Source organism: Saimiri boliviensis, chromosome 6 (genome assembly GCF_048565385.1).
Source record: "Saimiri boliviensis isolate mSaiBol1 chromosome 6, mSaiBol1.pri, whole genome shotgun sequence".
Classification (NCBI taxonomy): Eukaryota; Metazoa; Chordata; class Mammalia; order Primates; family Cebidae; genus Saimiri; species Saimiri boliviensis.
This window is the reverse complement of record NC_133454.1, coordinates 105,102,763-105,121,951: the sequence shown is the minus strand read 5'-3', so window position 1 is coordinate 105,121,951 and position 19,189 is coordinate 105,102,763.

Here is a 19,189-nt window from a genome sequence, read left to right as displayed (position 1 = left end):
CTGCCTCAGGGCTGGGTGGTTTGTGATGGATGTCATTTTATTCATTGTGAGTCCAGAAAGTCTCATACCCTCTGCCCCTATGTCCCATAGACGGAGGAGCCACCCCTTGATCAACTCTCTCCCCTTCTGTCTGAACATATTTTCCAGCTCCTTAAAGTTAATATGGGTCAAGCATGTCAATTGTTGAGCCAGTCAGGAGGATGGAGAAAACCCTGTGAGCATCGAGACAATGGTCGAGAATGGGAAATCTGCAGGGGAAATCCTGAGCTGGCTATCCATGTCTATGTGGGACCCTATAACTACTCTCTTTGATGAATGGGGCCCACTGAATTTCCAATTCTTCAGTGGCATAGTCCCGCATTGCAATTTGCTGCCTTCTTTCAGGTGAGGACAAGCCTTGTGGGGTTACACCCTGTGGGAGCAGTTGATCTACTTTTATTTTGGTGATGACCATTGGATGCACAGAGAAAATGAAGATGGGAACCTTTATGAGCTTGTACCAATCTTCACCCTCGACCCCAATACAACCTTCCATTGGGTCCCAGGTTAGTTCAGTCCTGATGCTGGCAACTCTTCAAATGAGCTACCCAACAAGCCTGAGTCTCCACTTTGTCATTCTGTTCCCACAGATCCCAGGATGATAAGGTCTTGGATGTTTCAGCCGTAACTAATCTTGCATCTCTTTCTAATTGTACTTTGTCCTATAACTGATAAATTCTCACATGTGCTGCAAAATCAGCCTCCACATCTGCTCAGTGCTTGGTCAGAAGCAGCAGCCAACTGCAGCTGCCACAGCTTGGGCATCTGACCCTCCCTCAGTCAGATCTGTTCCCTGCAACAACTCTTCCATACCCTTCAGCATTTTGGAGGATTCCACATACTCACTCAATGGGCCCCATTCATCAAAGAGAGTGTTATAGGGTCCCACATAGACGTGCAGAGCCAGCTCAGGATTTCCCCTGCAGATTTCCCATTCCCAACCCCATTGTCTCGATGCTCACAGGATTTTCTCCATCCTCCTGACTGGCTCGGCAATTGACATGCTAGACTCTTATTAACTTTAATAGAGATGCCACCAGGTTCAAGAGGCCAAGGAAGAGACCTGGGGCTAAGCAGCCAAGCAAAGGAGACACCGAATTTCATTAACAGGAAACTTACAGGGACAGTCCAGTGGCAGCCAGCTGATCAGGAGAACTGCACAGCTCAGTGACCATGGGCTGGGCAGGAGAATCGTATCATATAGTGGCAGGGAGCTGTGTAGGAGAACCACAACCGCTTGCAAAAAGCATGCAGTCTATATAGCATTTACATTTAGCAGCCTCTCCCTCACTGCCTTCCCTTGGGACCCTTCATTTAACCCAAAAAAGGAACTCTGATCCTCAATCCCCTGTGCAGCTCGCATTCCATCGGACAAGACTGGGAACTCAGAAGTTCTTCATAGCTAAGGAACAAACTCCAGGATAGCCACTCCGAGATTCCTTAGCTCAGAACTCCAAACACACATTCAGGTCCATCTGCCACACAGGGTCATCTTCAATGTATGCTTAAGTTATTGCTATCAGATGTATCTTCCATGCAATGCTAGGCAGCTTGGCTTAAGAGTGATGGTTTGCTGAAAACTGGTCTGATAATCCTGGGCCCAGATCCTGGTCTCACCACTTAATACCAGTGAATTCTTGAAAAATGTATTGAAATGTTCTGAACCTAACCCTTATCTATAAACTAGGAATAAGATGCCCCTGGTAGAGCTGGGAGGATTAAATTAAGAGACCTAACATGTAAGTTACCTAGAAATGCCTGGCTGGCATAAAATTGGGATTTATTAGTATTTTGCCTCTTTGGGAGCTAATTGTGTCAAAAGGAGAGGGTAACAAGATCCTTTATCTACACATCATCCCCATCAGGAAAAAATATGTCATCACATTATATTTTCTCTGATCAAGTCCCCCTCAACAAGTAAGAAAATAATGGGTAACCCACATCACACATTTCTGAAAGACACAGCAAGGAGCTGGTTATTCAGTGATCTGGGGTGATCTTTTTTTCTGTCATCATATCCATGTCTTCTCTCAGCCTGTCTTTTCCTATTGGAATATGCTTTTTCTGAACAAATTTCCACTGCTCTACTTTTCCTACACATCTGTAGGTCAGTGACACCTAGAGAAAAGGGAAGCACTGAATTTTACCTTTCATAAACAGAACGAGCTCAAGCGAGCTACCTTTCCACATCCGAGGAAAAGCTCTTCCTGGTTTGAGAAAGTCAAAGCTCCTACCAAACTAACTTATTTTAATTGAACCCAGTTTTTCAATACCTAATTTGAAACTGGGTTGGACACAGTGGCTTATGCCTGTAATCCCAGCACTTTGGGAGACTGAGGTGGGCAGGTCACATGAGGTCAGGAGTTCTAGACCAGCCTGGCCAATATGGAGTAACCTCATCTCTACTAAAAATACAAAAACTAGCTGGGCATGGTGGCTCACACCTGTTGTCCAAGCTACTCAGAAGGCTGAGTGAGAGGATCACTTGAACCCAGGAGGCAGAGTTTGCAGTGAGCCAAGATAACACCACTGCACTCCAGCCTGGGGGTGACCAGAGCAAGACTCCACCTCAAAAAAAAAAAAAAGAAAAAGAAAAAAAGAAAAAAGAAAAAAAGAAAAAGAAATTTCAACTGAATATAGAAGAAATATTGTAAGAATAATTTACGTATGCTCTCTGTGAGGCTGAGGATGTTAAAGAATGAAAACAAGGTCAGAAACCTAAAAAAAAAAGAAAAAAAAGTGAATTAGTACTCACAAAAAGAATTAAGGAGAATGAAGAAGGGCTTTGCAGACGTACTGAGAGAGAGAGGCTCAAGAGAAAATGAGCCTCCTAATGAAGGAGGAGGCATGCTAAATTAATTATGCCTTTGAAATATTGACCTCATTCCTTAAAGCTATCACAACCCTGAAAAGAAAGAAAAGACATTTGTACAAGTTAGAAGTAATGGAGCCTGTAAAGAATTAGCCATCTATCAAGACCAATAAACAGGATATTTAGAGAACTGGAACAAATGTACATCAACAGGTCTCAGTGCCTTACTTACAGGCAATTTATTGAAATAGCACATAGGATTTCTCTTCTAAAAAGAAATATAAACATTATATGAAAGCTCAGGGGAACAGCAATACGGATTGCACAACCCGAAGTAGAAAAGCCCTTGAAATTGCACTTCCGAGTGTGATGGCTCTAATAATGGAAACAAAATGTATACACAGGAAGGCCTTTATTAAAATAAGTCTACACTGAGCCTCAGGATTTTTATTGGGTATTTTTTTTCTTCAATAGCATTGATAAAATAAGAGTGGTCATCACTGGAACTTTTATTAAATTTCTTATTTGCTGAGTAGTTTGGGCAAGTCACTTTCTGAGTTTAGTTTTCTAAGTTCATTTTCTCCTCTTCATATTCTACTTAAAGTTTTTTTTGAAGGTTGACTACACATGGATAAATGATAGAAAGTGCTGAGCAGGGTGCCTGGTGTACCAGAAGCCATAATTATTATTGATTATTATTATGATAACTCCATTCACAGTTGATAAATTGTTTCCATATCTTCCTTGAGTCCCTACTTCCTGTTGTTGCATTTGCTCTCTGAATTTGTTTCTCTGTAAAGTCACGGTACTTGCCTCACATGGTGGCTGAATGTGGATATAAACTGAGTGGCATCTAAAGGCATAGGTTCAAATCCTAGTTCCTCCACGTAAATGTGTAACTTGGGACAAGTCCTTTGGCTTGTCCATGTGTCTTCTTTCTCATGTATAAAATGGGAAAATTGAAACCTATCTTTCAGGGCTACAGTGAGGACGAAGTGAAATCATGTATATAAAGGCTTAGCATGGTAGCTGATCTACCGCAAGCACTCCTGAATGAGCAATTGTCGCTGTTATTATAATATCATCCTTTTTTTTTTTTTTTTTTTTTTTTTGAGACAGAGTTTCTATCTTGTTGCCCAGGCTGCAGTGGAAGGGCACGATCTCAACTCACTGCAGCCTCGGCCTCCCATGTTCAGGCAAGTCTCCTGCCTCAGCCTCCCGAGTAGTTGGGATTACAGGCATGCACTACCACACTAGGCAAATTTTACATTTTTAGTAGAGATGGGGTTTCTCCATGTTGGTCAGGCTGGTCTGGAACTCTCAGTCTCAGGTGATCTACCTGCCTTGGCCTCCCAGAGTGCTGGGATTACAGGCGTGAGCCACTACACCCAGCTTACAATATTATCTCTTGATCTTAGGAAAGGGAAGCTCTTCTTTAGTGATATTAGACTGTCTCATGTGTACTCAGAATAAGAGTACACAGAGGGAGTCATCTGAAAGCACAAAGCTACATGTCCTCCAGCCTAACACCTTTGTTGAAATCTCACCTAGGAATGTATGACTTCTTTTTTTTTTTTTTTTAATTGTAATTTAGGTTCTGGGGTACTTGTACAGATCATGCAGGATTGTTGCCTAGGTACACACTTGGCAATGTGGTTTGCTGCCTCCATCCCCCCGTCACCTACATCTGGCATTTCTCCTCATGTTATCCCTTCCTGACCTCCCCACCCCCAACTGTCCCTTCCTAGTTCCCCCCCAACAGACCTCAGTGTGTGATGCTCCCCTCCCTGTGTCCATGTGTTCTCATTGTTCAACACCCGCCTATGAGTGAGAACATGCGGTGTTTGATTTTCCATTCTTGTGTCAGTTTGCTGAAAATGATGGTTTCCAGATTCATCCATGTCCCTACAAAGGACACAAGCTCATCATTATGCCTTCATTTTAAAACTAGAAGTAGAAATTTCTTTTTTAAAAATAGAAAGTGTGGGGGTATGAGTTATTCACAACTTAGAATGAAGTGGTTAGGAATGTTTGGTTCCTAACAGCTATTAAAATTAGTACAGAGAAAAGGGAGATTTAGATGAGGAAAGAAAGAGTTATGATGATTTGGTGGTGAGGTAAAGAGAAGAAAACAACAGGAGTTCATGCTTATTCATCATTCCTTTATCCAATCATTCAACCATGCATTATGTAGCATCTACTATGCACAATGTCTAAATGCCTAGCAATAAACATAAAGAGATGCCACTCCTATACGTAGTCAAATAGTCTGCAGGAGAGTGGGAGTAAATAAGCTTGGAATCAGTACAGTGCATACGTAAGTGCTATAACCTCTGAGTATATCCATTGTTTCAGAATCATGGAATATGATGAGGGAAAGGTAGAAGGATAAGGACAAAGTCATTGAATGGGTCTTGGAAACAATGCCTCCTGTGAGCTATCTCTGTCATTTCCCATAGAGGATAAACTGGAAGGGGCATATTTCAGGCTGAGGGACTGAAGGCATGAAAAAGCATGACCTATTGGAGACCTACAGATAATTCTGCATGATTCAGGCATTGACAATTAAGAAGCAAGAAGGGGGAAGGTAGTAGCCCAAATAGAGAGAGGCAAAATTGGACTCACTGAATGGTTTGTAAGCAAAAAGGTGACACAGTCATATATTCATTCTAGAAATAATACTGTAAATATTTTGGATATTATTGATTACAAAAGGTAAGGATTTAAGAAAAGAAGTCTAGTACACAGGCTGTTGAAGTATATATCAAGAGAAGCTGACCATCTGAACTAAGGCAGTGGTAGGGGTAATAGAAGATAGCCTTATTTCAGGACCTAGATTTGATCGGCTTTGTTGACCACTTGTTTTTAGGAGGCATATACAATGACACTGAGGTTTCTGGTTTGGGTGATTGAGTGGATGATAGTGGCATTAAACTCAGAAAGATAAAAGGGACAATGTACTAGAGGGCAAGTGTCACATATGTGCAAAGGGTCAGCTTCCTAGAGAAAAGGAATTGGACATAACTCATTTTAAAGAATGCTGGGAATGAAATGACTATAACAATTGCAAATAATTATTTGTATTATTCTCATTTGACACACCAATAATCTGAAAGTCAACATCCTTCAATATTCCAGCTGCTTCCTTTAACTGAAGATTGACAGTTCAGCCCTGAAACAGCATCAGTACACAAACAAGAGTGCCATAAACTTTAATGAGCTTTAAAAAATAGCAAAATAAGTGTTCATTTCTCTCAACAGCTGGAACATTTCTTCCTGGGGTATCTAATTATCAATAATATATTTCTGTGAGTAAATCCAGGAAAGTTGAACTGGTAAGAGACCTTGTTCAGATTATCTTGATGAATACTTCCTCCCCCACGCCCTCCACTGTCCCTTGCCCAACGGACCAGGTTCTAAAGAGAAAAGTCGGAATATATTGCTGTCATATCCTACACATCCAAGGTACTCATAGCCAATGTAGTTAGAATGTCAATGAAAATACCCCTAAAAATCTTGAGGAGAATCTACAGGAAGTGATCAAAATACCTACATGCTTTAAGGTAGAATTAAGCTGGGATTCCAAGGTTCTGGTATGACAAACCATCCAGGCTATATCCTCCAAACATTTTCAACACATTTATCTGACCTCTATGTGGTTATTTAAGCAAAAGAATGAGGTAAAAAGACTTACTGTATACACAGATTTATGTTAAATTCCTTGCATCTAATATTTCAACCGCCATAATCACCACCTCATGAAGGGAATATTATTATTTCTACTCCCCTTCTACAGATGAAGAAATCAAAGCTAAAAAAAAAAAAAAAATAGAACTGATTTGTTCAGAGTTTGATAGTAAGTGGCACAGCCTAGATTCAAGAAGAAATGTCTTTGTGGCCAAAACCAGTTCTACCACCACACAGTAATGTCTTAATACCTTTATCATTTCAATCCCAATTTTTAAAAATATGTCAGAAACACCCTAAAATATGTGCTAACTCTGCTCAGAAACTATAATAAATATGATTCAGCTATCCTTTTGGGTTGAAATACCTGATCATTTATTAAGCCCACCCAAAGATGACCTATCAATGAACACATAATCCCACGTGTAGATTTAGGCTTTCTTATTTGAACAAGATAGATAAATATTATTACTTGAGCCATACAACTGTCTAATATTAAATATTTCTATAATATTTCCTCTGGGCTTCTCTTGGCAGTGATGTATTTTTTTTTTTTAGCATTCTTCCACTTTTTGCCACTTTATTCGGAATAGAACAATATCCTCAGTCGGTCAAAAGTGTCATTTCCTTTTATAGCCAAGGTTTTGCACAATGATACTAAATAACATAAATGATGTTTTATTTGATGACTGCTTTATGCTTTCTGCAGCCTCTAGTGGGACAAGACACTTGGGTTTCCCCGGTAGATTTTGCCAGTTCCCAAGTCTGGTGCAGCTATCAAGTTCTCCCCTGGAAAATGTAAATCTCTGTTTAAAACTTAACTTCTTCTTCATTTAATTTTTTATTGCTAAAGGTTTATAGCTGACTTTATGGCCCTGGGATGATTAATTTTTAATGCCTTTCTTTCTTTATTCTTTGATCAACTTCCTGCATTTTCAATTTGAATGCGATTGTACTTTTTCTAAAAAGCATTTGTCACTTGCTGGTTTGCATATTTCAGGCAACCAGAGGTGGTTGATGTAGAGTGGAAGGCAGGCATTCCTGCAGAGAGTAACTGAAATATAGACAGTAACTCTGTGCCTTTCATGTGACTCCTGTTGATAGCAAACCCTCTAGCATCAGTAAATCTTCCAGCTTCAGGTCTTGGCAGGCAGTGAATTCCCTGAGAGGGTTATCATACTAAATCCTATCATTGTCATGCATAAGATATAAATTGAGTAACATCTTTCAAACTACTGAACCATCATTAGGGAAAACAAATAGGTGAAACGTAGCTTAAAAACAAATTCTATCTGCTTCTACTCACCTACCAAAAAAACAAAGCCAAAAGAAAATAAGGATGTGTTTTGCAAGTCAAGAAGTACCCAGCTTTTATATTCATACAGCATACAGCCATTTAAAATGATGTAGAACATTTAATGACATGGAAAAAATATTCATATAGAGTCAGCGAAAAAAAACAGGTTACACAACAGTGAGTATAGCATAATTAATTTTTAAAAGGTATATGTATGCATAAAAAGACTGAGATAATGTGCACTGGTTTTCTCTGAGGATGATAGAAATTAATGTTTATTCTTATTCTTCTTTGCTTCTCTCTGCTAAGTTTTCTACATGACAATACATTGCTTTTGTAATTATAAAAATAACTCATTTAAAATAGAAATTTTTTACATTTAGGAAATAAGTGAAACTAGGTAAATAACCAGAGACCATATTCTTGAGAGTGTAGAGGGGATATGAGAGATGGCGAAAATTAATAGTAATATTAATTTTTGTATTTTTAGTAGAGATGGGGTTTCACCATGTTGGCCAGGCTGGTCTCGAACTCCTGATCTCTGGTGATCCACCCACCTTGGCCTCCCAAAGTGCTGGATTACAGGTATGAGCCACCACACTTGGCTATTCTTTCTTTTTTTAAAAAGTTATGGGCATGTGTAAATTAATATATTCTTTTCATTATAATTAATGAGCATGTTACAGTTTACAATGCATTTTTTCATATCCACTAGTCTGCCTGTTTGATTTTTCACCGTGTAACTCTTAATATCATCAAAAATTACATTTATAATATTCAACAACTTGTGTAGAAAAATTAATATGTAAAGAAAAAATTAAGACATCTGTTCCTATTTTGTCTCTAGTATGTGTGTATATATATATATATATATATATATATATATATATATATGTGTGTGTATATATATATCTGTATATATATACATGCATATATACATAAACTGCCAGAAACTGACAGTTAGCCCTGGCCAACATGGTGAAATATATATACGTATATATATATACTGTTTGTATATGTATACAAACAGTATATATGTATATATTTTAAAATAGTTGCCAGGTAATATAAGTTGTAACAAAAAATTGTTCATTTAATAAAATAATTTCCACTAATATTATAAACTATAGGTTTTATCTTCTGTTTGTTAAACTGCCAGAAACTGACAGTTAGCCCTTGTCTGAGCCATAATTTGACAATCCAGTGAAACTCTTGTAAATTGATGATCATTTGTAGTCTTAAAATGTGAGCTTCTCTTGCCATCTACAATGTTGTTTTATGGTGCTAAATGCTCTCCTCAGCTCCTGTTGACGTAACAGCAATTGCATAATAATGCCTAAATATTTTTACATTCAATGGCTCTATAATCAAATAAGTCACAGAAATCATTTGTTGGCATGTCAAAAATAATTAGATCAAATATAAACCTTCCAACACTGGAGACTCAGGGATATCTGCTTTGGAATCCTATGTTATTCTTATTTTAAATAACTTCAGTTTCCTCATCTGTAAAGTGGAGATTACGATGGTTATAACAGTATTTAAAGAAGTCACTATACATGGTGCCTGGCATAGAAGCCGCATGTAAACATTAGCTCTCACTTTTATAAAAATGAATATTGTTGATGCCCATGATGAATGGGGGTTGTGTGGATTTTCAAAGATTTGTCTCATTAAACAGACAAATCTGCCCATTCTTCATAGCTCCATCCATTCCCACAGCCTCCTTCTACTTTCATAAGTAATCAATGTGCAAAGAAGCCTGAAGCATCTAGCGGTTGTTGTGACATCCACTATTTCTGCTATGCACCTCATCTTCATTCTCCCTGTCTCTCTAAGCCTCGCTACAGATACTGCAGTTCCTATGAGCAAAACACAAGAGTGACTCCAGAATTGAGCTGCATGGATCACGACATTTCCTGGGATCTGGCACAGATAGCATTTGCTTGTCAAAGTGTCAGAACCTTTGCTAGGGGTTCTAGTCACCCTAAGTTCTGAAGTTGTTCTGAGGTAGATGAAATTCAGGAACAGAAGCCAGTGTACAGGAACCAGGCAGCCTGGCTGGCAGGCACGAAGGCAGTTCCCCTGTGGTACCCTCCAACCTAGCTGAGCCTAAGGCTCAATAGTGGATGAAAACAAGGTATAAAATTCTGTGGTCCCAGAAGGCATTTATGGAAATGTCATTGGATGGTTCATTTTAGATGTCAACTTGACTGGATTAAAAATACCTAGAAATTTGGCGAAGTATTATGTCCAGCTGCATGTGTGAGGGTGTTTCCCAAGGAGATTGCCCTCCATCCACACACCTTTCCGATTACATCTCTCCAACCACAGCTTCCAAACAGATTCCTACCACACAGATGTCCATGCAAGTGAACACCAGAAACCTATTGGTAGCACAAAAATAACATGCAGAGCTTCCAAAATAAAGAAAGAAACAGAATCCAATCACAGTATGTCAACCAAATTGTAAATGACTTTCAATAAGTCCCACGTAGTCAAGCGGACTTTCCCCAATGCCTTTTTGTGGTGGTGGTGGGTGGGGGCAGGGTAAGGGGACACAAAGGAGAGCACTAAGAATGAGATAATTTTTGTACTTCACTAAATCCTTCTCCAGTGAGAGTTCCTACCCATTGAAGGCACATTTGCCAGTATCTCCAAACCCTCCTATTACCCAGTCTGGCTCTGCAGACCACTCAGGCAGTGCTTAGCTCCACTCTGCTATTCTTCCAATCATCAAATATAAACCTGAGTACCTCCTATGCACCTGGCATTGTGATAAGCAAAGCTGTAAGTGATCATAATCAGAGCAAAATAAAATAAATTTAAAATAGAAATGTATGCCATATGCCTTGGCAAAGAAGAAGACAGCTGCATGGAGAAGGTCTCTTTGCTGAGACTTCATTCAATAGAAAGACCCATTAGAATAGTGCTTTTGAGGGCTCTTGCATTGAATGCAAACAAACCTGGTGTATTGGTTGGGGTTCCCCAGAGAAACAGAACTAATGAGATGCATAGATATGTAATTTATTATAAGGAATTGGCTCTCATGATTATGGAGGCTGAGAGGTTCCATTATTAGAAGACCCAGGGAGCCAGTAGTATAGTTTTGAGAACCAGAGAGTTTATGATGTAAGTTTCAGTTAAAGAAGACTGATGTTTCAGCTCAAGTAGTCAGGCAGAGAGGGTAAATTCCCCCTTCCTCCACCTTTTTGCTCTACTCAGGCCCTCAATGGATTGGATGATGTCCACCTACACTGAGGAGGGCCATTGGCTTTCCTCGGCCCACTGGTTAAATTCTAATCTCACCTGAAAACACTTTCACAAACATACTGAGAAATAACGTTTAATCTGGGCACCCCATGTCCCAGTCAAGTTGACACAGAAAATTAACCATCATATCTGGCATTAAAGTATTTACAACCCAGACACAATATCAGTGTAATAGATAAATTATTTGAAGGAAGCAACTGAGTTGCCTTTGAACAACAGAGAATGCATACATTTTAAGCAGTTTTTTTTTTTTTTTTTTTTTTTTTTTTTGAGACAGAGTTTCACTCTTGTCACCTAGGCTGGAGTACAATGGTGCAATCTTGGCTCACTACAAACTCTGCCTCCCACTGCAAGTGATTCTCCTGCCTCAGCCTCCCGAGTAGCTGGGATTACAGGTGCTCTCTACCATGCCTAGCTTGTTCTTGTATTTTTAGTAGAGACAGGGTTTCACTATGTTGGCCAGGCTGGTCTCGAACTCCTGACCTCAAGTGATCCACCCACCTCAGCCTCCCAGAGTGCTGGGATTATAGGCATGATCCAAAACTCCCAGCCTAAGCAGGTCTTTTAATGTTCCCCTGGCTTTAGTCTTGCTCCTTTGCAATCTAGCAGAAGTTGCAATCTTTCCAAAAGATGGATCCAATGTCACTTTGCTGAAATGCCCCCTCCACGTGCCAGAGCTTATCAAAAGTCTGTGTGCAGCTTACAAAGCTCTCTGCTAGTACTAGCCATGTGTGCTGACAAACTTGCAGCTCACCTCCAGCTTCATCACCCTCCACAGTTGCATTCCAGCCACACTGAGTTTCCCCAGAACAATAAGATCATTCCTTCCATTGAACAAAGTCTTCTCACTGCCTGGTTGCTCTTCTTGCATGCCTGCACATTTTTCCACATCTTGAAAGCTGAGTCTAACTTCAAGACCCAAGTTAAATGTGGCCTCCTTGGGGAACCTTTCCCAGGCCCAATGCAGAGGTAACCCTCCATGTTCTATCATACAAATACTCTGGGTTCTTCACTCCATTATAACTCTCAGGACGCTGGCTTCCCCGTGAGGACAGTAGTATGTTTCCATTTCTGAATGCCCAGTCCCTAACACAGGGGTCCAAACTTTTTTCCGCAAAAGTCCAAATAGTAAATATTTTAGGCTTTGCAAGTCACACATGGGCTTCGGTACAACTACTTATCTTGTGCCACTGTGGTGTAAAAGCAGCTATATACAATAATAAAGGAATAGGCATGGCTGTGTTCCAATAAAACATTATTTAGTTTGCCAACCCCTGGGCCCTAACAGAACTTCAACCACACAGTAGATGTAGGTGAGTGACTAGAGAAGCAGGACTCCTTTGCCCTTTATTTTAAAGGGAGAGTAGAATGCAGCACTGTTGATGGATAGCATTTCACCTTTTCCCTATACTAACTGAAATGTAAAGCCTGAAGTTTGCAAGAAGGGATTGAAATGTGCATAAAAGCAGAAAGGTTCTCCGAGAGGTAGTATCAAGACTGATCTCTTCCCTCTAAGACACAAAGGTATTCAAACATCAAAACATGTGGAGGAAGACCTGGAGTGTCCCTGATTGAGCCCTATTAGCAGGAAATAGCTAACAAGTCTCTCGAGGTAAAAATTACGGTAAATCTGTGCCAAGACACTGTTTTTGGATTTGCCAAAAAGCTAACCTTGGACCAACTCCAAACCACATATTTGAGCAACATATATACTTAAAACTCTCAGACAATGTGTTGAGCTCATTGAAAAGTCTGGCTAGAGAAACTGTTCTCCTGAGTCAACACTGGCATTAGGCACCTGTACCTAAGTATTACTCAGGACAGACTTTTCTTCTAATCCTTTTCACATGATGCCACAAGTCAGTCTTCCCTCAATCCCTATGGACTGGCCCTCGCAGGAGTCAGCCTTTCTATGGAACACTAGGCAAGGCAACAGTTGCATGCACAGTGGAGAATAGGCCTGTGGTCAGAAAGACTAAAACCGGATTGTCCATCTGAACTAAGTTAGCGTCCTAAGATCCTTTTACTGATGAGAAGAGAATTCTAAGAGGAAAATCTGCGTTTCCTGCTACTATAACCAGATAGGATACTGAATATCGCATATTGGGGCATCCCTGTCAAATGACATCTATTTGCCCTAACAAACTAATAATGTAGGCTGGGCACAGTGGTTCACACCTATAATCCCAGCACGTTGGGAGGCCGAGGCAGGTGGATCACCTGAGGTCAGGAGTTCGAGACCAGCCTGACCAGCATAGTGAAACCCCATCTCTACTAAAAATACAAAAATTAGCCAGGCGTAATGGTGTATGCCTGTAATCTCAGGTACTTGGGTAGCTGAGGCAGGAGAATCACTTGAACCTGGGAGGTAGAGGTTGCAGTGAGCCAAGATTGTGCCATTGCACTCCAGCCTGGGCAACAGAGTAAGACTCCATCTCAAAAACAAAACAAAACAACAATAAAACCAGTAATGCAGCCCCTCCCATTACACAGTTATCTACAAGAAACATGTCTGGAACAGAATTCCAAATCTCTGGCTTCAAAACGATCTAATTCAAACATCCCTGAGTACTTCCTCTGGCCTGACTTCCTACATATGCCTTGTATGATTTTGTGCACCACGATGTGAAATACACAGCAAGCTGGTTACACGAGACTTGACATAACTAATACCCTTTTAAAATTGTTTTTGCCTTTGATGAGTACAAGTTCCTAGCCCAGAGACCCCTGCAATCCAAATATCACCACAGTCATACTTTTGGCATAGCAGTCCATAGCTTTCCCAAAAACCATCAAGATCAAGAAAGTGACCATGTTACATTTCATCACAGTACATCTCTCAAGTATAACCCTATTGTTTTTCTCAGTGGCCACTGAATCTGTCAGTCAGTTTTCACAGACTTCTCTGAGTCACCCTATACCATCACTGCCCCAGCCTCCAACACCAGGAAATCATGTCATCAAGCTCTTTCAAAGAAAATTATATAAATATTAAAAAGGCTGACAGGCTGATCAGAATAGACATTTGATATTATGAGATTTGTAAATCAATTTATGAACTGTGTGATGTATAGGTAGAGGAATCAAGAGGCAATAACCATTTTATGGGGGAAGATCATAAACCTGTCAACTGTTTAATCCCTGTGTGCATAAGAGACTGCTCTCGTGCCCAAAATGGATGCTGTCATAGACCTCATACAACAAAGCTAATGCCGTTCTAATTTTACTATTAGTACTGCCTTTTTAATAACCCCTCTCCAAAAAAGGATTTTACTTCTTTTGACATTTCCAATATGGTTGTTTACACAGCTGAGTAGAAGTAACTTCCTCTTGGCAGGCCAGCAAAGATTTGTACCACCATTTTAACACTCATTTTGCATCCCAGAATTCCTAAAATCAGCATTCTCAGAGGCCTCAGCATGTAATTTTAATCACTCATCTCGGAGTCCCTCTCAGATGCTATTTGGTGTTTAAACACTCTTCTATTTTTCCAGAAAGCCCTATGAAATGCCATTCTATAACACAGCAGAAGAGCTCCCGAGACCCCACTGAAACATACAGGACAAACGTTTCTCTACACAAGGGGTGCTGGCTTGACAAGAGTTTCTGCTGCCTTCCAAATCATGCTTTAGGGACAGAATGCTACCAGCTTTCAGCAATATTTCCTATTTATTTTGGTGTTTCCCTATGTATCAGGCTGAGTGTATATATGAGTCTCAGACACTCAGATTTGCTGTTTGATCTTGGGCAAGTCACTGCTCTACTTGGATGGAGGATCTATCTAAGCAACAGGGATACTGATACCTGCCATTACACCTCACAGTAATAGAAAACAGATCTAAACGCACTTTACTTACAAGTAAAGCAGACTAATGTAGTAGATAGAATGGAAGCTCTGAAGCCAAACAACTCAGATAAGAATCCTGAATCCCTTTTGTACAACCAGAAATATTCACTTTCTCTTTCCATGCCCGTTTCTTCACTCATACAAGACGAAAAGTATAATTTTCCCATAGGATTCCTGTGAGCAAATGAGCTGCTTAGGTATAGTAGGTATATAATATGTGTTTATCATCAGAATACATTTATTATTCTTCTCCTGCCTATAGGCATTTGCCCTAGCTCTTCGCATCACACATCCACCAAAATAAAACTTAAGTCCAAACCAGTGATCAAACAAGGGTTTCATGCAGTGCCTTTTGTGCACAACACACATATCTCAAAGCATTCTTCCAGAGCAATGGATCCACCATCCTATATAAAGTGTGCTCCATAAAGGGAAGTAGCACTGAACTAAACATTCTTCCTTTTGAAGAGGGCCAGAGCATCAGTCATATCAAACCAAATGGACAGACAGAAGCAGGGTTTACCATTTCCTTTGGAGGTGTCAAATAGAACCAAAGGGCTGCAGACGGTGCCACTTAAGGGCTTTTCAAAGTTTTCAAAGTGCTAGCCATGCTACACCACCATCTGAAATAGAAAGCGTCTCATTCAGGAAAAGTACTGTTCACTAGATAACAAAATAGAATGTGTAATTCATCTTTGCACTCAATTATACTCATGGCTATTTTGATACAGCTGTTTTAAGTCAGTTTCCCTAACACATTCATAATGAATTACGACAGGGAGTTCATAGCAACATGGCAAAGTCAGCGTACCATTTAATGGCATGAGATGCTATTTACTCAGTAGCTGGCATCTGCATGTGCCGGAGGTCTACTTCAATGTCACTCTGAGGAAGGGCTATTGTGATCCCATTTGCAGATGTATAATTTGATAGCAAGTAATTAGTTATGGTTACTTAATAAATTTAAGTATAAATTAAAAGATTGTATTAGATAATCTATAATGTAACTTCTAAAAGCCTTATTTTTAATTTTCTGATTTCTTCCAAGTCATAACTGCAAAAAATACTGGATACAAATCTGAGTGGGTAAAAACCACAGAAACACAAATTAGACTGGTACAGTCCCATAGAAACTTCCTATGATGTCGATGATGAGATTTTCTATAATTCGCTGTCCAAGACAGTGGCCATTAGCCACCTGTAATTAGTGAGAACTTGGAATGTGGCAAAATTATAAAACTGAATTTTAAATTTCATTTTATGTTAATTAATGTAAATTTTTAATTAAATAGACATACACTCCTATTGGCTACAGTATTGAACAGCACAGGCATAAGCAAAAATGTGACTTTCCATTGTAAGTCTGTCAGAGGAATGAATATCAGATAAGGAGAAAGCAGAAACTGGAATTCCTAAGATGTAAGAAACTTCTCTTTTATCTTTTTTTTTTTTTTTTTTTGAGACAGAGTCTTACACTGTCACCTGGGCCGGAGTGCAGTGGCGCAACCTCCACCTCCTGGGTTCAAGCAATTCTCCTGCTTCAGCCTCCCAAGTAGCTGGGATTACAGGTGCCCGCCACCACGCCCAGCCAATTTTTTGTATTTTTAGTAGAGACGGGGTTTCACCATGTTGGCCAGGCTGGTCTCCAACCCCTGACCTCGTGATTCACCTGCCTCGGCCTCCCAAAGTGCTGGCGTTACAGGCGTGAGCCACCATGCCCAGCCAGGAACTGCTTTTTTATAGTCTGCATATAGTTCAAAAATTCCATGATAGATGATCTAGACCAGGTGGACAGATTGCCACTTTATCCCTTTCAGATAAGACTACCTGTTTATTCCCAACTAGTAAGCTTCTTACAATAGCCTTTTAAGAGTTCCATATATAAAGAGTTACCATTAAATTTACCATTCAACATGTGACACTTTTGATAGTAAGAGTGGTCATTATTAATAATTATGCTGGGAAAACAGACATATACCAGGCCCATCCCAGGCAAACCTGGACATACAGTCACCTAAATTTAGGAGCTCCTTCAAGTGCACATTCTCTGGCACACAGGACCATAGAAGGCCAAGTCCGTGCTTACAATATCAGGCTATGCTCTACAAAGTATTTTAAAGATTGCAGTCCACACACCTACTGCAGAGTTACCTGGGGTGCCTCTTAAAAATGCAGGCTCTTGGGTTCTACCTTAGACCTAATAATCAGACCTTTAGAGGTAGGGCTTCAAAATCTGAATTACCAGGTAATTGTTGTACACAAACCACAATATGGAGAAAGACAGTATCTGAAAATTCTATCCTGTGAAGCAAAACTCAATACCGTCAATAGATAATGGGATAGGGACACTATTGTTTCTAAATTGTATTAATGATGCCATCTGTGAACTGTCTTTGACAAGTGCCATTCTTAGACTATGTGTAAGCTTGTTCATGCTCAAAAATGTTCTTCTAAGCAAAGGAGGGAGTAACAAAAAAGGACAACAAACTCTTCCCACTGATTCTTTACGTCTATAGATTCTTATGTCTGCCTCCTGCAACAGATCACCACGGGTGTGCGGCAAAACCAAAACTGATTTATTCATCCCAGTCTATCCAAGGGTGGGGGTATAGACAGAAAGACTAAAACTAGAAAACTGGTAACTAACTAAAACAGAGGTCAGTGCTACGAAGAAACTTAAACATCCTGATGGGACATTAGAATGTAAAGCACATAAAGGCAGGAATTTCTGTTTGCCTTGTCTGCTGAGTTATTTGCAGTGTCTGAAACATAGCAGGTATCCAATAAATACTTGTTGTATAAACGGACATGATGGAGGGGTAGTTTAGTTTAGATAGAACAAATAGGCAGTAACCTCTTAACTAAGAAATGTTTCCATTAAGAAAGGTCTTCCATGCTAGGAAGACCCTAGCAAAGAACATTTTGGCAGAAAAAAATAGGAGATACAAAGGCCTTGGGGTTAAAACAATCTTCTCCTACTCCATAAACAAAGTCCTGTGGTTCAGCCTGGCCACCCAGGGGAGAGTGGAACCAGATGATGTCAGTGAGATAGCCTGGCACCAGATCACGTAGGAACTTTTGGGAAGCCAGTGATTTTAGAGCAGTGGGGCGGTTAGATGATCCAGTTTATGATTTGCAAGTTTACTTTAACTGCCTTGAGTAATCTGTGGGAGCACACAAGTGGAAGTAGAAACACCACTTAAAATGTTATTACAGGACAGCAGATAAGAGATAATGGAGACATAGACTAGGGTGGCAGGCAGAAGAGATGGAGAAAAGTGGGTGGATAATAGACATATTTTCAGAGGTAGAAATGGTAATAGCCACTGATGGTTTGGATGTGGATAATAAGGCAAATATAGAATTATAGATACATGAGATCCAGGTTTCCAGTTTGAACAGTGAATATTTTCCATATCACATTTCAATGAGTTCCGGTTTTCATGTGTTCATGTGCTCTGAGGGCATGTCTGCAAACACGCCTGGGCTAAAGGTGCCTCTCTCAACCTCACCGTTCAGAAAAATAAAAGACTGAAACTTCACCCTGAGTATGAAAGGTCTGTACTGTCAAAATCATAAAGACACTTGCCAGGTGGAAGGGCAGTTTCAGTCTCCTTGCAGTTTTAGCTGAGAGGCCTCTCATCTCTCTTAATGGAAGAATTACGGCAACAAGGTCCAACAAACCTCACCCACGGGATATTCTTCCTCCTCAACCACCTTAGAGAAATAGAATTCTGATTTTTAAAGTGCCAGTTGCCAGATGAGTACCAGAAAGTTGCTAGTATGAGGCTGGTTCTGAACATAATCCACAGAATAGGGATACTGGGCTGGTCTAGATGGGATCCAGGAGGTAGCACTGAGATCATGTAGAAGGTACCCAAAGCCACATTCAAGACTGAAAATCAAGACTCTGTAGCTAAAGAAATGTCCAAAATTAAAGGATTCTAAAACATGAAGTGTAATCTCCAAGATGACCCAATGGACTTTATTAGGTGACTTAAATACTTGCTGGAACCTCCGAGCTTTTAGCTCATACCTCAGAGTCACTCAAATCACCTGACTGACCATCACTTCAGCAATGAAAACAATGAGAAGAGGATCAAAGTGTTTTCTATCAACACCAAACTCATTATAGAAAACTGCCTCTGTTTTTATATTGCTTATTTCATTACATAACAGTGTTTAAAGCTACATCTCTCCCAACAGAAATGAACAAAATTGGATGCTGCCAATA